The following is a 19,309-nucleotide window of genomic DNA, read 5'->3' on the forward strand; positions in this document are numbered from 1 at the left end:
AAATAAGCCCAGTAAAATGAAAATGAAAACAAAAATCACAAAGTGGAAACAGGTTAACCACACCGGAGAAGCCCAACCAAGAAACGAAATTAACGAAATTAACAGCTGTTAGGAACTTCAGTGTGGAAAGCCATAGTCTTGAAAATGATACGACGTCGATGAAATTCTGAAAGCGTGTGTCTTCATAAACCAGGGGCTCAGAAGGCTGGGCCAGACGTCCTGCTCTCTCTCATGGCTCACATTGTGTCCCCACCAGGCCTCGTGCTGATCCCCAGCGCGAGGGGCTCACAGACATGTGTGTGAGCTGTTTCTCCCATCCCACGGCGGCACCGACCCGGGCACTGTCTGCCTTCCCAGGTAGAGGGACCTGACGGCAAAGAGAGGTGTGCCCTCCTCAGGGGCCCTCTGGTATGGGGACAGGGGTGTGGTGCTCAGCGCTAGAGCAGTAACCAGGCGGCGCCCCAGGCAGAGATTCAGGTGCAGAGGCTAGGTGGACCTATCGCGGGGCTCCCCCTTGAGGACGAACCTCGGCCCACCTGGTCCTGAGCTTAGGAGCCCAGAGCAGAAAGCATGCTGGTTCTCCGGGCCCAGGGGACAGTGGGGAGGGGGCCCTGCCAAGCTCTGGGTTCCTGGGGTCAGCCCTGGGAGGGACATCCTGGGGGGGTTTGTCAGTGAGCCTGGGTGATTGGACGGTAAGGAGTGAAGGAAGTCTAGGACTATTTACTGAGCACTTACTGTGTGCGTGGCACCGACATCTGTTATCTCATACAGGCTCGTAACAACCCGTGGGGAAGGCATGGCTATTTGTCCCTTTGACACAGGCTCGGGGTAAGGACGTCTCTGGTCTAAGGCTGCACGTTAGGCAGGTTTCAGGCCCACGTCTGTCTGTCTTCTGTGTCTCCAAAGTCCCCCTTAGGCACGTGGCCTCCTGGTCCAATCTTCCCTTGGGATCCTTTCTTGTGGATTAATCCCCCTCACCCCACACCCCCCAATTTTCCCTCTGATGAAAAGCACCCTTGTCTTTCCCCTGGAAACTCTCCTTCTCGGGAACGGCTTCGCTCCCCTCTGCCCCTTTGTCCTAGACCCCAGCCTCCGGGCTTTCCCAACCTGGGCCTGGCCGACCCCCACCCCCCCGCTCCCCTCCTGGGCCCCATCTCAGGAGGCCCCGGTGAGGTCATCCTTGCACAATAGAGCCAGGGTCTGCTTTCTGCTGAAGAGGGAGACTCGGGGTGGGGGAGACAGGCAGGAGGCTGCAATTACAGGGTCCACAATGGGGAGCTGTCAAGGGGGCCCCTGCCAATTAGAGCTGCTGCAGGGAGCCGGGGGAGGGCGAGGGCGCAGGGGGGCAGGCAGGCCTCGAGGATCAGGTCAGGTAGGCTCCAGCCCTCATTGTCCGATCGGGCATTCATTCATACACACACACACACACACACACACACACACACACACACACATATTCATTCATGCTGTTAATATTGTCTGGGCACCTGCTATGTGTTACGCACTGTGCTATAAACAACAGGGACACAGCAGTGACCCGGCAGATAAGGCTGGGCTCCACTGGAGCAAACCGTGGGGTAGACAAGACAAGCAGCAAACAGATAAATGTGCGTCACATTCACGAGTCAAGTGTCACGATGGAAATAAGATGGCACGAAACCACAGAAAGCAGCAGGGTGGGGGGGTGGGGGGGCAATATTGTCGACGTGGTCAGGGCAGGCTTCTTGGAGGAGGTGACATTCGAGCCGAGACCCGGAAAGCAAGACATGGTCAGCCATGCCACAACCAGAGGAGGAATGTTCCAGGCAGAGGACACCATAAGTACCTGAGTCGGGAGCATGCCTGGTTGGGCGGGGATCAGAAACATGGCCTGTGCGGTAGAAGGGCGGTGGGTGAGGGAGAAGGGAGGCTGTGCAGAGCCATAGGATTTTGGAGCTGGCTCCCCAGAGCCGTTGCATGCAGCCGTTCCCAGCTCAGTGTGCAGGCCGTGAGCTTGAAATGGATCATAGTGGGAGGGTTTACACCCTGGAAATCAGCAAATGCTGCAAATCAGGGCTTTTCCCCCCTGGGGGACCCACTGTTAAAGGTTTACCAGCATAGGATCTTGTCCCTGTGTATTGAATCTGATAACCACCCCGGGTGGCCAGGAGGCTTCTCCCGTTTGTGCATAAAGACTGAGGCCCAGGGGCGCCTGAGTGGTTCAGTCGGTTGAGCGTCCGACTTCGGCTCAGGTCATGATCTCCTGGTCTGTGAGTTCGAGCCCCGTGTCGGGCTGTGCCGACAGCTCGGAGCCTGGAGCCCGCCTCGGATTCTGTGTCTCCCTCCCTCTCTGCCCCTCCCCATTCACATTCTGTCTCTTTCTCTCTCTCTCAAAAATAAATAAACATGAACAAAAAAAAGATTGACATTAATTTAGCTCCTGCTGTTTGCAGACACGCCCTAGACCCCTTCATACACCTTTTCTCGTTTAATCCTTGCAAAGAGGTCTAGCAAGGTTAAATGGCGTGACCAAGGTCACCCAGCTCTTACATGGTGGAAACATGTCTACCTGACCCCTCGCCTGGGTTCTTCCCACTTTGCCAGGCCTCTGTCCCTCATGCCCACCCATCTCTGCAGCCCCTGTATACACCGCCCCATGACTATAGCACTCCACAAAGCGTCTTCCCAGAAGGGCTCAGGGGGCAGATGACAGCAAGCACAGCACGTTTCAGCTGAGCACTTACTGTGTGCTGTGTACCTGCCACGGGCCTGATGTCGCCAGCCCTGTTTGCCGGAAGAGGCTCACGGCGGTTCGTCAGGACCCTGGGTTTCCGTGGATGCTGTGGCTCTTAGGGGGCGGGGTGGCAGTGGCTCCCAGACTGTGGGCTTCTGCCAGGGGGCTGCCTCCTCGTTTCTGCTTATTTTGATATGTCATCCTTCCAGGTCATGGGGCTCAAGACATTCAAGGGGACGTGAGACAGGCCTAAAGGGAATTCTGGGCACGAGACCCTGGCAGGGGCCCCTGAGAGAGGACAGAAATTCCTCAAGGCTTCTTCCCACCCCACCTGCTCTGTGTGAATGACAGAGGTGATTTTGGAGCGGACTGCATTTCACCAGCCTGGAAGGAAGGACCCGGAGGGGGCAGGGACCCACTGGAGCCGGGACCTTGGGGAGCTTGAAGGTCCCCACCGGAGGGAGGGGACAGGTAGGCCAGCGTCCACGGCCCAGTGGGAGGGGTGGCTTCCCTAGCCCCACCTGAGATGCGGCCACAGGGCTGCTGGCTTCCTGGGGCGCACGGACACCGGGAGCTCTTGGGGAGCCTCTCTGACAGGCACTTTGCACATCCCCATCCCCCTGCCCCCCACCGCCCAGTTTGATGTCGGCTGTCTGGAGGCTTTGTGGTGACCTCGGTTTTCTCTTCTCTTCTATGGGTCTGACGAAGGCCAGCTGGCAGGGCTTACGAGGGCAGAGGTGACAAGTACACGTGTCATTGGCCCTCCTCCGGACCCACAGTGACACCTGCTGAACTCATGTGCCGTGCCAGGCGCTTTTTAAACACTTTACCTGCCCCGACTTACCTAATACCCGTGATGGCCCTACGAGTGGAGCTCATGACTAGCATCGTTCCATTTTACCGGTGAAGAAATGAGGCCCAGGGCAGTGCGGTGACTTGTGGAAGCTCGCCCAGCTGGTGAGAGGCAGGTCTGGGAGTCCAGCTCCTGGACCGGTGAGCTCCCGTCTTCTTCTTACGGCTTCTGTTTGTCCCCTGGGCAAGAGCCCAGCTCCTTTGCGTCACCCGCTGGCATGAGCACAGGCCTTGGCACGAGAGCATCTTGGTAAAGGGGTGAGGGATGGAGATGAGTCTCTGGGGCACAGTGTTGACAGTGATTAGGGCGGGGGGGGGGGTGTGGCGGGTAGCACGGGAGACGGGGAGTTGGGGCTGCCGAGGCTGGGCAGGGTAGGGAGCAGGGAGCTGGCCCGCTCTGTGTTTCTGCTACCCTGCTCACCAGGGCCAGGCTGCTCAGCTGGGAGGGAGCCAGCTCACTGAGGCACAGCACACGGGCTGCTCCCCCAACCACGTGGGCGTAAAGCGCATCCCTCCACCCCTACACGGCACACCGCACACCGGGACAGCAAATGGAGCTAATCAAGTTCTGGGGTGCGGGAGGCAGCACGAACCCCCGGGGACCACGACAAACATGCCGCCAGGCACCTGGGCGTCTGCACCTCCCCGCCGCTGGATCCACAGTGCAATCTCTCCAAAGTCTCTGTTTGCAGTGCAAACACCTGGCTTCCTGTGTGAGGCTGCCCGGTCCTGCCTGCCCTCCCTCAGTGCCAGGCAAGAGCGGTGGGGGGTCTACTTGGCTTCCTCGGGCACTCCTGGGCCCCTGGGTGGCCGGTTGTTTTGAACGCGAGCTTCAAAGGGGCCGTCCGTGTGACACCGATGACCGCTGTCAAAGAGACAGACCCAGCCAGGACTCAGCTGGGACCATGTGACCAGCTTCATGTTCAGACAGGTGAGCCCAGAGGCCTCAAGGGATGGGTGTGATGCAGGCACACCAAGTGAGGGCCCGGCACAGGCAAAGGGACCAGGGCACTGGGGAGGAAAGTACCGGATCACATTCACAGGAAGTACTGGGACTGTGCAGGTCCCACAGCACTGCCAGACTGAGTCCCCTGCTGCTCTAGCTCGTCAGCTACCTGAGGGCAGATCCTTTATCTTTACGACACTTCTATAAGATCTGTTTAGTTTTGGGAGAGAGAGAGAGAGAACAAGTGGGGGAGGGGCAGAGAGTGAGGGAGACACAGAATCCGAAGCAGGCTCCAGGCTCTGAGCGGTCAGCACAGAGCCCGACGCGGGGCTCGAACTCACAGACCGCGAGATCGTGACCTGAGCCGAAGTCAGACGCTTAACCAACTGAGCCACCCAGGCGCCCTCTTTATGTCCCTTCTGATTCCTGTTGGTCAACACCCAGCATGAACAGGGCCCCTCCCTCTCCGTGCCAGATAACCGTTCAAAGGTCAACCCACTTAATCCGTATACCAGCCCTGGGAGACAAGCATATAAACCCTATTTTATAAATGACGAAACTAAGGCTCTGACAGGTGGTCCAGGCTTGGCCAAGGGCATTCGGGTAACAAATGGCAGAGCCAGGAGCTGGTCTCCTGGCTGGTCTCAGGATGAGCCTGGTCTCATCAAGCTCCAAAGCTTGTGTTGGCTCCGGGAGGTCATGACGCCTCTGGAGTTGGCCCCCATCTGAGAGCTCCTCTGGCCTCATGCTTCCTTCCTGAAGTCACTGGTGTGCGTGGCAGCTTTTCCCGGGAGTCCAGACACCGGTGGCTGACCAGAGTGGAGGCGCTGGCTCACTCCTGGCTTCCCGGCGAGAGCTGGGAGACCTGTAGGATGGGGTTCTTTCCAGCCTCATCTGGTGAGTCTAGAGAGGGCACTGTGGCCAAGCAGAGGCCCAGTTCAGGCTCCCGGATGGTAGGGCTGAGGACTGGGGACAGGAGGTCTAACCAGAGCTCTCCACCTCCCACTCCCATTTCACGGCCATGAACTTGACTCATAGCATCTCTTGGAGCATGGACGGGGTCAGGAGGAGCGCATGCTGGGTTGGGCACCAGGGTCTCTGGTCCTGGTCCCAGTTCTGCCTCCGACTGTGTGCCCTCAGATGGGCTGCTTCCATTTGTCTTCCCATCTGTAAAATGGGGGCAACCTTGGCTTTGCTAGGAGGCCCTGGGAACGGAATGCTGCTATTTCGCAGCATGTTTCAGACCCTGGCTCCTTCTAGCCAAAGAAACCTCTGCCCCTGATGGACGTCGTGGTCATTGTTCTCAACACAATGGAGAATTGCACCCAAATGTGAAGAATCGGGGGCACAGAGAAGTGTGGTCTGTTTGGGGGGAGCGTCTCTCTTCTCACTTCCACCATCCAGCCCTCGGGGACCCTCTCCTCAAGGTCCGCTGTGACCTTCTGGTTGTGAAGTCCAAGTTGTCCCACTGAGGCCCTCCGGGACTGGGTCTCGTCCCTCCCGTTCTCTTTCAGCTTCCTTGCCCACTCCTCCCATTCCTTCCCGCGAGCCTCTTTAGAATGCTGGGCTCTTCACACTCTGTCCTGACTTCCCTTCTTTTCTAAGCATCCCCCAGCTGATCTGGACCACTCTCCTGACCGTTCAGGCGACCTCTGCCCATGCCAGTCACCCCCCAATCCCTGATGGCAGCCCAGGCCCCCTCCTCCGTGGCCACCACCCTGTCGTCTTCTCTCCCTCAGGCTCAGGGTGTTTCAGACCGACCTCTCCAACTTCCCCCGAGCTGGCTTCCCTCCCTCGCTCCATTCGCCCTCTCACCCAGAAAGCCCACCATGCACCCTGGAACCCTGGCCACAGCGTCCTCTCCTCTTCCACCTGCCCCCAGTGGCTTGGGTCACAGTATACTCTCCTATTCCTGTCGGCATCCACGCCCCCTCCTCCTGGATCACGTCCTGGCCCCTCATTACCAGCGTCAATGCTTAAAACAGGGACCTCCTCTTGTCTGTCCTGCCCCATGTCCGGAAGTCCACCCCCTGCCGTCAGGGTCCCCTCCACTGCGGCCTTGCTCCACTTCTTCATCTGAAGCATATCTGGCTCCCTCCCATCTCAAGGCTTTTGGGTTGGTCCAAGAATGCTGGGACACACTACCGAGGGGCGTCTGGACCCGGGGAGGCCGGCCAACCTCCCACCGGTGAAAGGAGAAGACACCTGCCCACGGCTGCCCCGCCCACAGATTCTCCTCTCTCTGATTGGCCAGGCTCGCTCCGCGCTATGGGACCCCGCCCTCCCCACCACAGCTGATTGGTCCAGGCTGGACGCCGGACCCAAGAGCGGCCCAATGGGATTCTTGCCCATGAGCATGAAGGTGGAACCCGCAGACCCGGGGCCTGGAGTGGGCAGGCGGCTGGGCGCTGGCGGTGTGGGGGCCGGGGCCTCAGGGCTGCGTGGGTCTTGCCCTTCCACATGCTTGTGTCTCGACCTTTTGTCAACTCACGGTCCCCTGCAGGTATCAGCCCTTTTCCTTACCCTCCTCAGACGTGGTTCCCGTTGCGGAAGCTCTTCTCCCTCATTGCGGGGCCCTTGCCTCCAGCAGGCATCCCGTGTCCTGCAGGCCTGGTCTGTGCTTCTCCACGGCACCCCGAGGGGGCAGACGGAGGCCCCAGACAGGACGGGCCGCTGCCTTTGCCTCTCTGCAGGGGCCCTTCACCACTCACAGCTGTCTCACGGAAGGGAGGGCAGCAGCAGGACAGGCGAGGGCAGGCCGCGTCTGTCACCCCCTTTCACCTGTCACCGGCCTGACCACGAAGAATCCATTTGGCAGAGGAGGAAGTGAAGTGTCAGAGAACCAGCAAGGATTTGAAGGAGCTGATCCTGGAGCCAGAGCCGGGCTCTCGTCCAAAGCTCACTGCCAAAGATGTGGGACAGAGTTTCCTAAGGTCACGGGCCTCTCTGTGGGGTCAGGTGCCCCTGCCCAGCTCTCAGCTGCGCCTGGGGGCTCAGAGTCAGGATGGGGACAGAGGTCCAGCCTGTAGGAGCCAAGCCCAGCTGTCCTGAAAGGCCGGCCAGGTGCCTGGATGGTGGAGCCCTGAGTTTCCTTAGTCATCAGATGCCCCTTGGGCTGACCACCCGCCAGGCGTCTGGGGTGGGTGCTACGAACGCTGAGGGGGTGCTTGTACCCGGATGAAAGGCAGGACCCTCTGAGGAAGTGCCCACCCTTGCTGAGCTGCGAGGCGCCCACGGCCCCGGGTGGAATGGAGAGCATCCAGCAGAGGGAACTGCCTTCCACAGATTGTTGCTCAGGGGGTTGACTTGACAAATTCAGACAATTTCAAAAGAGGCAGACCGATCGATCCCCAGCCTCAGTTTCCTGGTTTGTAAATGGGGAGGGCTGGACTCCCCCCCCCCCCCGCCGCCGCCGCGCTGACCCCCTCCCCCCTCCTGCCGCCGCGGGCCTGGGGCCAGGTGCCCGCCCTGCCGGCCTGACGTCTGTGCCTGAGAACGCGTGGCGGGTGGCCGGAGGCGGGTCTGTGCCAAAGAAGCTGCTGGCGCTCCCGCCGGCTGCCTCGGGGTGATGAAAGGAGCTGACGGCTTGGCAGTGGCTCCCGGGGAGGAGGCAGCAGCCAGGCTGGCGGCTAGGTGGTGGGGATGGTGGGAGGGGGCTCCCAGGGAGGAGAACAAAGAGCCGAGGGTGCCGGACCCCAGGGGCAAAGGAGGGGAGGGGGCGCGGTGGGCAGGATTCCGGGTCCCATTGGGAGGGGAGGCGTGACATGGGGGGCTGGGTGGGTGTGAGGTGCCAGGGTCGGCCTCATGGCTGTGTGAGCCCAGACAGGCCTGTTAGCCTCTGTGAGACTCAGTTTCCCCACCTGCACAATTGGACCCAAAATACCGGCATCGCAACTCACCGCCCTACCCTCGTGCTTACGAAAGAGTGCGGCGCATAGTAGGTGCACGAGTCAGTGTTTTTGGAGTCAGCGAGTAAAATAGACTCGATGGAGGACGGGGTTAGCTGATCTGTTTCTGCACGATGCCGGGTGCAGGCTAGTTCTGAACAAGCGACAGTTTTGTTATTGCTGCTGTGATTATTCGCCACGGGCAGAGGATTGAGCCAGAGTAGAGTCCCAGAGCCAACCAGAAGGAAGTTGGTCAGGGTGTCTGGAGAGTAGGGTGGAGGGTGGGGCACAGGGCGAGACTGGAGATGTCCCCAGGACCAGGACATGCAGAGCTGAAGGCCATGGCTGGGAAGCTGGACTCTGTCCCGATCGCAGGGGGAGAGGCCTACATGGCGGGGGATGAGCTGGACCATCGTGGGCACCGTGGCCGTTGGTGGCCATGCTCTGGCCTGAGGAGAGGGCAGGTGGGGCAGGGAAGGGGAGAGGGCACGTGTGGAGGCCCTTTTTTGGGAAACTTGGCTAAGAAGCGGGAAGAGATGTGTAGTAGCTGGAGGGTGACGTGGGAGGGACAGAAGTCTTATTTCCTGAGTCGGGAGACATGAGCAGGTGTAAAGGCAGGTGGAGAGGAACCGATCTCCTGGGAATGCTCAAAGATGTGGCAAAGGACATATTGGCGTATTGGCTATATGGGTCCCAGAGGCTATAGGGGTCCCAGAGGCTGGAGGGGAAGTCTGAGAGGGGGTTTCAGGAAGGGCTGCAGCTTTGGGTTTGGGGGGGTGGTTCAAGGCTCAATGGCACAAAAAAAAATGGCCATCTTCAAGGTTGGGGTGGTTAGAGGCCCCAGCGAGCTATGGGGAAGGGGCAGGTCTGTGGGGAGAGAGGGTGTTGTGCACGGCTGGGGAGCTCTGCACAACCACCGTGAGTCCCTGGTCAGCTCCAGGCCCGACGTGGCAGGGAAGAGACGGCTTCTGTTACACATGGCGGGGCACGATGAGGCCCCACAGGCAGCTAGGAGATCGGCCGGTCCAGCAGGTCCTCTGGCGGAGGCAAGTCGATGTTTCTAGGGCCAGTTCCTCACAGAGGCTGCCTTCAGCCCTGTGCAAGGAGTCTGAGGCTGCATCCCAGGGGACACAGGTGCACTGTAATCGATTAGCGATGTCTGCCCTGGGCACACGATGGAATGCGTAGGGCTCGAGCTGTTCCGGTGCTGCCCCTCTGGCCCAGGCCACCGCAGAGAGCCAGAGGCCCGGGATGGAATGGGGCCGGAACTGGGTGTCACTGCAGCCCTCCCAGGGGTTCGAGGTGCGACCTTGGGCAAGTCCATTCCCTCAGCCCCAGCTTGTCATCTGTAACCTGGAAATAAATCTTTCCAGGTGGTTTGAGGACTAAAAGCATAATGTGTCTGGGTGTGCTACAGCGGCCGGGCGTGCAGGGTGTGTGTGTGTGTGTGTGTGAGAACGAGAGTCAGGAAGGAGGCTCAATGAGTGATGTTCCATCAGGGGTGGCCTGGGGATGGTCCAGGCACACCCATCTTTCCCTTTCCCTCGGCTGCCTGCAGGGCATTGTCACCTGGAAGCACGTGGAGGTTGAGGTCAGGAAGATCCGGGCAGTTGCAATGCCTTTTTTGGCAAGTCTCTCAAAGGCTCCCACCTCACTTTCCTCATCTGTAGAATGGGTGACTATCCTGACGAATTAGAGCAATAAGGTTTATCAGCAGCCCCCGTGGCCTCAGGCATCGTCAGTCCCAGACGGGGAGATCACAAGTCTGTCTTCAGCCCCCGTCCCCCTCCCTTGACCCTCCTCTTCAGGAGCTGTTTATCCTTCCCTCTAAGCTGGAGACAGAGTATTCCCTCTCCTAGGTTTCTTTTGTAATCCGGACCTCAGTTTCCTATTTGTAGAGCTGGGGAGTTAAGATGAGGTTGGAACAGAAGGACAATGAGAGCTCTCCCTACCCACCTTTGATGATTCCGACTCAACTCTTCTGTTAGAAAAGGGCTGGAAACATTCAGACTAGGGTGTGAATGACTGCTACAGTGCTGACTTGGAATGTCACACCTGGAGGCGAGAGAGAACCTGGAGAAGAGGACCGAGATGGGCAGGGGGTACGTGGCCAGGTTAGCTGAGCGACAGTCGCTGAGGGATGGCGCCGTGAGTCTGGGGAGGAGCAGATTCGGGGAGTTGTGCTGGTGGGCCCAGGGCCCCTCACGGATTCCATGCAGCCCTGGAAGCTGGGTGGGGAGCAAGGCGGGGAAGGAGCTACGAGCTCAACATAAGGAAGAACTTCTGATAGGAAATGACCTCTGGGGAAGCGGGGCATGGTGGCCATCTGGGACACGCCAAATAGAGGCATGATTCCCTGTGGGAGTGTGGGGGGGCTTCCTTTCCGAAGGAGGGGGCTGGGGGCCATCTGCTTGAGGAGGCTGGCTCGGCCTCCCCCAGCTCTGCTGTTCCCCCACCTACTGTCATGCCGTCCTGGGATTTTTGTCTTTCACCAAGGATAACAGCTCCCCAGTGCGGAGATTGCAGGCGTCAACAAAAGTGGGGGTGCTTCCTGGGGTTCCTCTCCTACCTCTGGCGCATTTAGTGTTGCCCTGCAGGAATGGAGCTGGGGCCTGGCAGTGAGTAGCCTGGGGACACCAGGATCAAGGAGGGGCTCGGGCAGGGGCCTCCTGGGTCTCCCGGGGACCGTCACCGATTTGTACTTCCTGAGAGTCACAGCCAGCACTCAGCAGCCCACTATCCTTATCCCACGTGATCGGCGCAACCTAACAAGGCGGGTGACTTTACCCTCGTCTTCCAAGGCGACAGGTCAAGCACCCTGCCCAGGCCCCCAGCCCAGGCCCAGGCCTGCCGGCTGCCCCCTTGGCTCTTGATCCCACCCGAGGTTCACAGGCTCAGGGCCTCGCTGCTTACCGGCCACGGGCGGAGGGAGGCAGACTAGCACAGCTCCATTCCGGTGGGGGGCGCCCAGGAGGGGTAGGTTGCCTGAGCAGGTGTATCCTGGGTGGGAGGGGCAGGATGCAGACATAGGGGCAGTGGGGAGACACCGAGGGTCTCCACGTGGGGCAGGGGCACCACGACTGCAGTGTGGGGAGCAGGAACCCCATGGAAGGACGTGAGGATGCGAGGGGCTGGATTTGGGGGGACAGGTGGACCGGGCTTGGGGTGCGGCGCAATGCAGGAGTGACAGACATGAGGTGGGGCACAGGGATGGCCAGCTTTCAGCCCTCATTGCCTTGGAAGGAGTTGCCCTCTCTGAATGGGTGCCTAGTGCCTTCGCCTCCCCAGGGCGCTCGTTCCAGGGTCTGGCCCACCCTGGGGGCCCTGCTGTCTGCTGGGTCCCGGTCAGGTGTCTGTGTGGGGACCCAGGCCTGTGTCCCAGGCGTCTTATCTGAGCCTCCCACAGGCCTCCCAGTTGGAGCAGCAAGGGTCTGGGTTTGGGCTTCTACAGCCAGAGAGGCAAGACCCCCCCCTCCCCCACCCCATTCATTCCTTTCCTGGGTCCCAGGAGCAAGCCCAAATTTCCTCCCTTCTTCTCCGTATTTGGCTCTGGCCCCAACATTGACCCGGCCCTGGGGCCAGATAGTCTGACTCAAACCAGTACTCTTGCTACTAGCCGTGGCACCTGGGCCCTCTGTGAGGTCCTCGTGTGGATGGGGTCACCTGTGTCCCGGTGCCCACAAATCCAAGCTGGGTTTGGACAGAGTTATTGGTGTAGGGCAGCTCTTTGGTGGCTGTCACAGACAGAGGAAGACACAGAGGATCCAGCAGATGCCGGAGCCACCCTGGGAGAATTCTAATGAGTTCCAGCAGCGTGAGCCAAGGACAGACAGCCCGATTTTCAGGTCCGGTCGACAGTTGACTTGATCCTCACCAGGACCGGGTCAGGCGGTACTTTCTCTTATTCAGATAGGACGCAGAGCTCAGGGATGTTGAGGAAATCACGAGTTCAGCTGGAGGGGACAGTAGCAGCCTGTGGAGCCCACTGGGTCCCGGTCCCTGCCCACCGCTTCACACTGAGCTGGTGGGGCCACGAAGACTGAAGGAGACATGTGTCAAGTGGCTGGGACGAGCTACTGTGACTGTATCTGCAAGTCACGGAGGCTTGGCCTTCCTACCTCTTCACCATCCCTCTGTCCCAAGGGATCTGACCAGGCTTGCCAGGCCTGCCCTTCCCTGGGGCTCTGCTCTGGACGCCGGAGGTGCTGGGACAGGTGCCACCCCTTCCCAGGTCTCTCCCTCCTCTAGCCCAGGCTCCCCTTTGACTCTTGCCTCCAGGTCTTGGCTTATTCCATCCCTACCCCAGAATGTCCTCTTGTATTTGCCCTTGTCATGCGGCACTCCCCAAGCACCTCCCCTTTCTGCCCCTGGGAGGGGTGGGAAGTCCCTTGTGCTCCCTCAGCCTGTGTTCCCCTCTGCTCATCAGTGTGTGGCCCTTGTTGGTTTCCAGCCCCCACATTTGCTCAAGGGCAGGGCCGGGTCCAGTCTCTCCGCAGCTCTGGCTTTGCCTGGCCCCGAGGAGGCGGCTGTTATATCCGTGGAAATGTATTGAATATGGACCCCCTCCTGGTCTGCCCCACGTTGTACCCATTCTCTGGAAGAGGAGAACAGCTGCGAGTTGCGTGTGGTATCCCGGGGCTCACAGGGAGTGCAGGCAGTACAGGGGCGGAGCTGGGGGGCAGGTGCAACTTCCCCTGTTTTTGCTTCTTTGATATCCAAGAGGCGGGAAGAAGTGATAGCCTGGGAGGGATCAGAGTAGACTTTGGGGCGAGGCTGGGCCCGGCCAGGACCCTGGACAGCTCAGCAGAGCCCAGGAGGCCCTGGCGTGCTGGGATGGTAACTGAGATATGTGGGGGCCTTTACAGAGGTTGGAAGGGGCCTGCCTGACACCTGAGGGGGGACAGAATGGTCGGAGGGGAGAGCAGGTGTCCTGAAGTCTGAAGATTGGCCTTGCAGTCCCAAGTGTAATAGATACTTGCTGGACAGGTCTTGAAACCTCTTGGGCCTCAGTTTCTTCATCTGTAAAATGGGCCTTGTAGTCTTCCTTCACAGGGCAGGTTGCCCCTAGCTGAGGTCCCAGCCAGGCTATTGTGAGAAATAAACCAGTTACCAGGCAACTGGAAAAGTTCCCTAAAAATGAAAAGGGGCTCACAAGCAGCGTGAGGGCTCACAGCCCAGGACACCCACAGGAGGAAGCTTAGGGGGGGTGACCGGAGGGTTGGCGGGGGTGCCTGGTGGTGACACCCAGAGCTTCCCCCACCCTTCCTGCTCCAAGAGAGCGGTGAACTGCAGCCTGCAGAGGGTGGCTGGCCCTGCCTGGGTGTGGCCTCTGTCCAGCTCCTGGGGACTCCAAACCTAGAGCAGCATCACCTGGGGTAGAGGCCATCATTCCTGAGGCATATCTTGGGCCAGTTTTCTAGTGATAAATGCCTCCCCCTCCCAGCTGGCCTCCCTGGAGCCGTCCCCTGTGGCATAATCAGCTAGCTAGCGTCCTGAAGTTCGCTTTTACAAGGCTCCTCCCATAGCTGGCTGTCTGGGTGATGGCCTGAGTCATATGGGGGAGTGTCCTGGAATGAATGGGATGGGGGGGACTCATTTGGACAGCAGTCTGGCTGGACCCTCAGTCAAGGGCAAGAAGAGGGGGCTCTTGGGGTCTTTCCGCATCTCCTTGCTTCATCTTTGGTCAAGGGTGGGAGTGAGAGACTACATCGTTTCCCCCCTCAAGTTGAGAAAGTTGAGGCTCAGAGAGACACGAGAATGTGCCAAGGTCTCAAGCCGGTTGGCAGAACTGGGTTAGAATCCATATCCCTAGACTTGGGATCTGGAACCCTGACAGCATTAGCAAACACCACTAGTGAGCGCCAGGTATATACCAAGCTCTCCATGGGCACTGCCCCTCCCTCCCTGGGGTTGAGATTATTGGGGCAGCTTCACAACAGGAAAGGTCAGGAGGCTGGGTCTCTGAGTCACAGGCTGTGAGTGGCAGAGGCAGGATTTGAACCAACGGTCAGGGCCTGGCTCAGGAGTTGGGGCAGTCACTGGAGTCTGACCAGAGGTGGGCAGGGCCTCGGGTCCCTGACAGGGCATGGCTTTTCCACCCTGGGCCTGGAGGAAGGTCCTGGATGAGGCCGTGTCAGACAGCTGCTTTGAAATCGACCTGCCTCTGGGCTGTGTCAGGATTCGGACAGACCTGGGCTGGCAGGTGGAGACCTTGGAGGTCATAATGGGGCATAGGTGGGGGTGCAGAGCCAGGCTTCGTCCTCCCAACCCCAGAGAGCTTCTCCCCACCCCTCCAACACATACTGATGTCCCCTCTCTGAACTGCCCCGGCCTCCCCTGCCAGGGAGACTGCTGGGGGCCTGACACAGCTCTGGCTGTTGTGGGAGCCCAGTGACCATTCACCAAAAGATTCACTGTAGCTTGCACGTTGGCTGTGTGCCAGGCACCACGGAGGACCTAAGCAGGTCCTGAAAACTTAAGCTCCTTTGCCACTGGGGCATGAGAGGTCATCTGTGGCATTGGCCTTGCCCATGCTTCCAGCCCCTCCCAGCCCCTGCCCTACATGCACCCTTCATGGTGCTCACACCCCTCCCTGAACGCCCCCCACTCTCCTCTCTTCACCGTATTCCGACGGTCCTAGACAAGTTGGAGACCACAAAGCGTCCCATCAATAGAAGCAGAAAAAAAAAAATCACCTATAATCTTATCCCCAGGGTCATCTTGCTGTGCCGTGCTCCCTATGTTCTCCCCCCACTGCCTTTCTTTTTTCACGACACAGACTCAGGTGTCTACTTTGTGTAGCCTGCTTTGCTGGCTCGTGGGATGTGTGCAGAGCATGGGCATAATTTTCCTGCCATGTCACGTGCTGGCAAGTGGTTGCTTGACATTCTCTGGACATACCATAATTTTTTAAACCGATCCCCTCCTGGCGGGCTTTTAGCTTGCTTCCGACGTGGGACTATTACAAACAACTGCAGCCGCTGTCTCGGGATGCCTTCCCAGAAGGTGAATTCTTGGCCAGTGGATACCATAGCACGCTCTTTCGAGACTCTTGTGCCTTTGTACAGGCTGGTCCCTCCGCTGGGCGGTCTCTCTGTCATTTATCGCCATCCCGAAATCTTACTCCTCTGATGTGCGCCCACAGCCTTCTTCCCAAGTGTCCCTGGGCTGCCGAATCTGCAGCCCTTTTCCCTGTCCCCGGCTGTCCTTTTTGTCCCTGGTGTCATGAGCGTCTGTCGACCTCCTGCCTCTCTGAGGCCAGACAGCCTGGTATCGTCTCCTTCTGTCCCCGACACATAGGAGGCTCGTGGGAAAGGCCTCCCAGATGAACAAGCCATCCCCTGGCTGGCTTAGCAGTGTGGGATTGTGTGGTGTTTCTATTAGTCTCCATGAACAAGTGCCACTGTGTTTATTAAATTTTTCCAAAAGCAGAATGTCTGCTGTGTTTGCTAGTTGGTTGCTCTTTTAGGAGTGGGTCTAGCCTGCCCGTCCTGTACTCCTCAATCTATCTTTCAGAGCCCGCTCTCCGGACACCCGCTGAGCTAGAGGCCCTGAGGGCGGCCGTGCTGGGGACCGAGGGGAAGCAAGAGGCCACCCGGACCAAGGCAGGTGTGGGTCAAGCTCCGAGCTCGGTGCCTGCGACTGGGTGGTGCAGGTAACGGCGGGCCCTTTAGGTGGGGAGCTCACGCTTGGCTCCAAAAGAAGCGCCGAGCGTCAGGCATACAGCAAGTGCTCAATAAATGCACGTCACAGGCAGGTTAAGAGATGGTGTCTGGGAGCTGAAGGGCGGGCTGGGGGGGATTGGAGGTGGTGAGGAAGCCAGCTTTAGAGAATGAGTGTCACAGGAACTTCTCTGCTCTGCCCCCCGGGGACCAAGACTGACAGTTCTCCGCTATCCCGGACCATATGTCCTCCAGGGTCTCCTGAGGCCACTACCAAGCTGTGGCTCTGTCTTTGGCAGGCAGCAGGTGGAGTCTGTTGGGCTGTTGAGCCCAAGCCCTGTCTCTCAGGCAAGCACGACCGTTTCCTCATCGTCTCCCTTGGAGATGCTGTGCTGGAGAAGCCTGCGGCCCTAGGGCGAGAAGGATGCTCCCTGCCAGTTTGTGATGCCCCCTCATGCGCCACAGGGCGGGGCAGCGCGGCTGGAGGAGCTGGGAGGCTCCGTGTGCCAAGAGGAGTTGCGGCCAGTGGGTCTCACCCTTCCCATGCCCACTCACTCACTCAGGAGACGCTGGCCTTGCCCTGGGCGCTGGTCACAAGGCACCATAGGGCATTTGGCCTCCTGTGGCCTGCTGAGCGTGGCCCTCAAGGCCCCGCGTGGCCTGCCTCAGGGCCTGCTCTCGTCCTTAGGGAGTCCTCGCCTTCCCGATCTTCCTTCACATCTCCTCCAGGGTATCTGCAGTTCCCACCGTCGAGAACGCCCATCGAGCCATCTCCCCTGCCCACCTTCTGTACTTTCTTCCAGGCCCAGTCCCCGTGCCCTCTTCCGGGAAGCCGGCCCCCTCTCCCAGGGTGGGTATCTCTCCCTCCCCAGCCCACACTCGGTCCGGGCCGGTCTCTGGGCATGTCTGCCCCGTGGCTTTTCACTGGCCACGGCTGGATGGCAGGGGCCGCATCTGGTGCCCCCTGCATCCTCGGCCCCCCCGGCACAGCCTGGCACACACAGGTTTCCGGGATGACACAGGTGGCCGATGGATGTTGTGGCCACCTGAGCAGTGGAGGTGACCGTGGATTTGGGCCACTGAACAAACCTCCTCCTGGGCAGCAGGCCCGTGTGTTTATCTGGGGTTTCTTCCCCGAATTCCCAGGTGACTGCTCTCCCACTCCTCTCTTCCCGGCTTGGGAAGAGCCCGCCTTGGAGCTCTGACCTTCACTAGGCAGGCAGACTTGAGCTGGGCCTCTGCAAAGGTCAACGTGGCCCCGGGGGACAGAGCGGGTAATCGTGGTGGGGGCACCTGCCTGGTGGCTCGAGGGCACTGGGGAACCCACTTCCCAGAACGGACCCTGGGAGGCAACCACGTGGCAGCTTCCTGCTCCCAGGAAAAGCGTAGGGGCTGCTGGCACTGTGCTCACCACCCGGAGGGTTTTACCCTCTGTTGGACCATCCTTCCCCCTTGCCTGGCTGAGATTGTATTTCTAGCCTGGCCTCTTCACTCTGCCCCAGAATCGCCCCAGCCCAGGGTGGGAGAATTCAGGTCTACAGACAAGGAAGAGGAGGCCCGGTGCCCACCTGTGGCCGCCTCGGCCAGTCTCTGCGCCCCTCGTTGGCCTCAGGGCCCCAGCCAGGCCTCCATCGTCTCCCTGAGCAGCCCCTCTCACTCCTCTGTCCGGGTTGCCGGAGCGATCTCTGAAAAGATAAACCTGACCAAGGCATGCCCCTGCTCAGAACCTTCTATGGCTCCCCACTGTCCCTGATAAAGTCCACCCCCTTAGGCAGGCATCCAAGGCTCTTCCTGCTCTGGCTCCTGTCTGTCCCCCTCCCCCACCTCATCTTCCCTTCTCCCCCCCACTTCCTCTTTCTCTAGACCCATCCAAGCTGCCATTCCAAACATGCCAAGGCCTTTGCATGCACTGTTCCCTCTGCCTGGAAGGCCTTTTCCCTACCTTCTCTCCTGGGCATACACTTTCTCAGCTGGGGTGTGTCCACCTCCAAGAAGCCACACCAGGTAGCCGGCCCCGCTTCTGCTCCGGCACTTGTGCGGGGAATTTTTCTGTGTTCCTGTCTGCCTCCCTACCAGCCTGGGCTGTCCCCAAGGGCAGGCCAGGCCTGAGGCGCCCACACTGAGCGTCCTCAGACTGAGTCTGAAGCCGTGGAGAATGCAGGAGTGGGAGCCACCTTGCCATGTGAGTGTGGTGGGGGAGGGACCCACGAACATCATCGAGGTGCCCTCCGCGGGCTTCTGAGGGGCCACACCCCCTTCTCACCTTGCTCCCAGTCTGGGAGGCCCAGGCCCGGCCCGTGCCCTGGCTGCAGGCCCTGTGGACGCGGCCTTTCACCCGGGGCAGGGGGCTGGAGGTCGTCAGGGGCCCCTCAAGCTCCCCAGCGTGGGACCACGGCCTCTGGGGGGTGTTGCTCTCCCCGACCAGGCAGGACTTTCTTCAGACCAGGGGCCTGGTTCTCTGTGGCCCTGACCTGCTTACCTGCCCCGCTCCGGGTCAGGCCTCCGCCGGCCACCCTCTGTACCCTGGGATTAGGGACCTGGGACCCCGGGGAGGAAGTGATGGGGGCGCAGGAGGCGCACCCGGGGCCTCTGCAGCCTCGGAGCTGGGGTCCGCGTCTCCCCGGAAGACTGGGGGGGAGGCGGGGGGAAGGGGTCCGGAGCGGGGTGCCCTCGCGGCCCCGGGAGGGGGTCCGGGCCGGAGGCGGGGGCCGCAGCGCCCCGGAAGGAGCCGCGCACGCCCCGGCACGCGGTCCCCGCCGCGGCGGCCGCGGATCCGGAGGTGAGAGCGCCCCCGCCCCGCTCCCCGCCCACCCCGCGCGCGGCCCCGGCCCCGGGGGAGGAGGGGTGCGGGCCGGAGAGGGGCGCGGGGCGCGGCGGGGCGGCCGCCCGCTCTTTTCCGCAGCGCGGGCCCGCTCCGCCTCCCCGCGTCCGGCCGGCTCCCCGCTCCCTTCCCCGCGGCGGCGGGATGCGGGCTCCGGGCCCGGGCGGGGGCCGAGGGCCGAGGCCTGGGCGGCGCGGCAGGGGCCCCGGCGGGCGGCCGCGCGGGGCCGGGGACCCGGGGCGCGAGCGCGGCCCTCCCGGCGCCGGGGCGGGGGAGGCGGGCGGGCGGGAGCGAGCGAGGGAGGGAGGGCGGCGGCGGGAGGGGGAGCCGGGGAGGCTCGGAGCCGCGCGGCGGGCGAGGGAGGGGGCGGCGGGGAGCCCCCCGCCCCCCGAAGGAGGAGTCTGGCTCCCACTTGCTGCCTCGGACGCG

General features: G+C 60.7%; 1 long non-coding RNA gene across 1 annotated transcript; it reads right to left on the reverse strand.

The window, feature by feature from the left end:
• Nucleotides 1-12,684: 12,684 nt before the first annotated feature.
• LOC109501834 lies at nt 12,685-18,687 on the reverse strand. The gene is made up of 3 exons (XR_002160157.3): nt 18,002-18,687; nt 17,628-17,758; nt 12,685-13,483 (listed from the first exon to the last, which is right to left on the reverse strand). It is a non-coding gene; the product is annotated as an uncharacterized LOC109501834 (long non-coding RNA).
• Between the last annotated feature and the right edge of the window lie 622 nt (nt 18,688-19,309).

Source organism: Felis catus, chromosome B4, assembly GCF_018350175.1.
Source record: "Felis catus isolate Fca126 chromosome B4, F.catus_Fca126_mat1.0, whole genome shotgun sequence".
NCBI lineage: Eukaryota > Metazoa > Chordata > Mammalia > Carnivora > Felidae > Felis > Felis catus.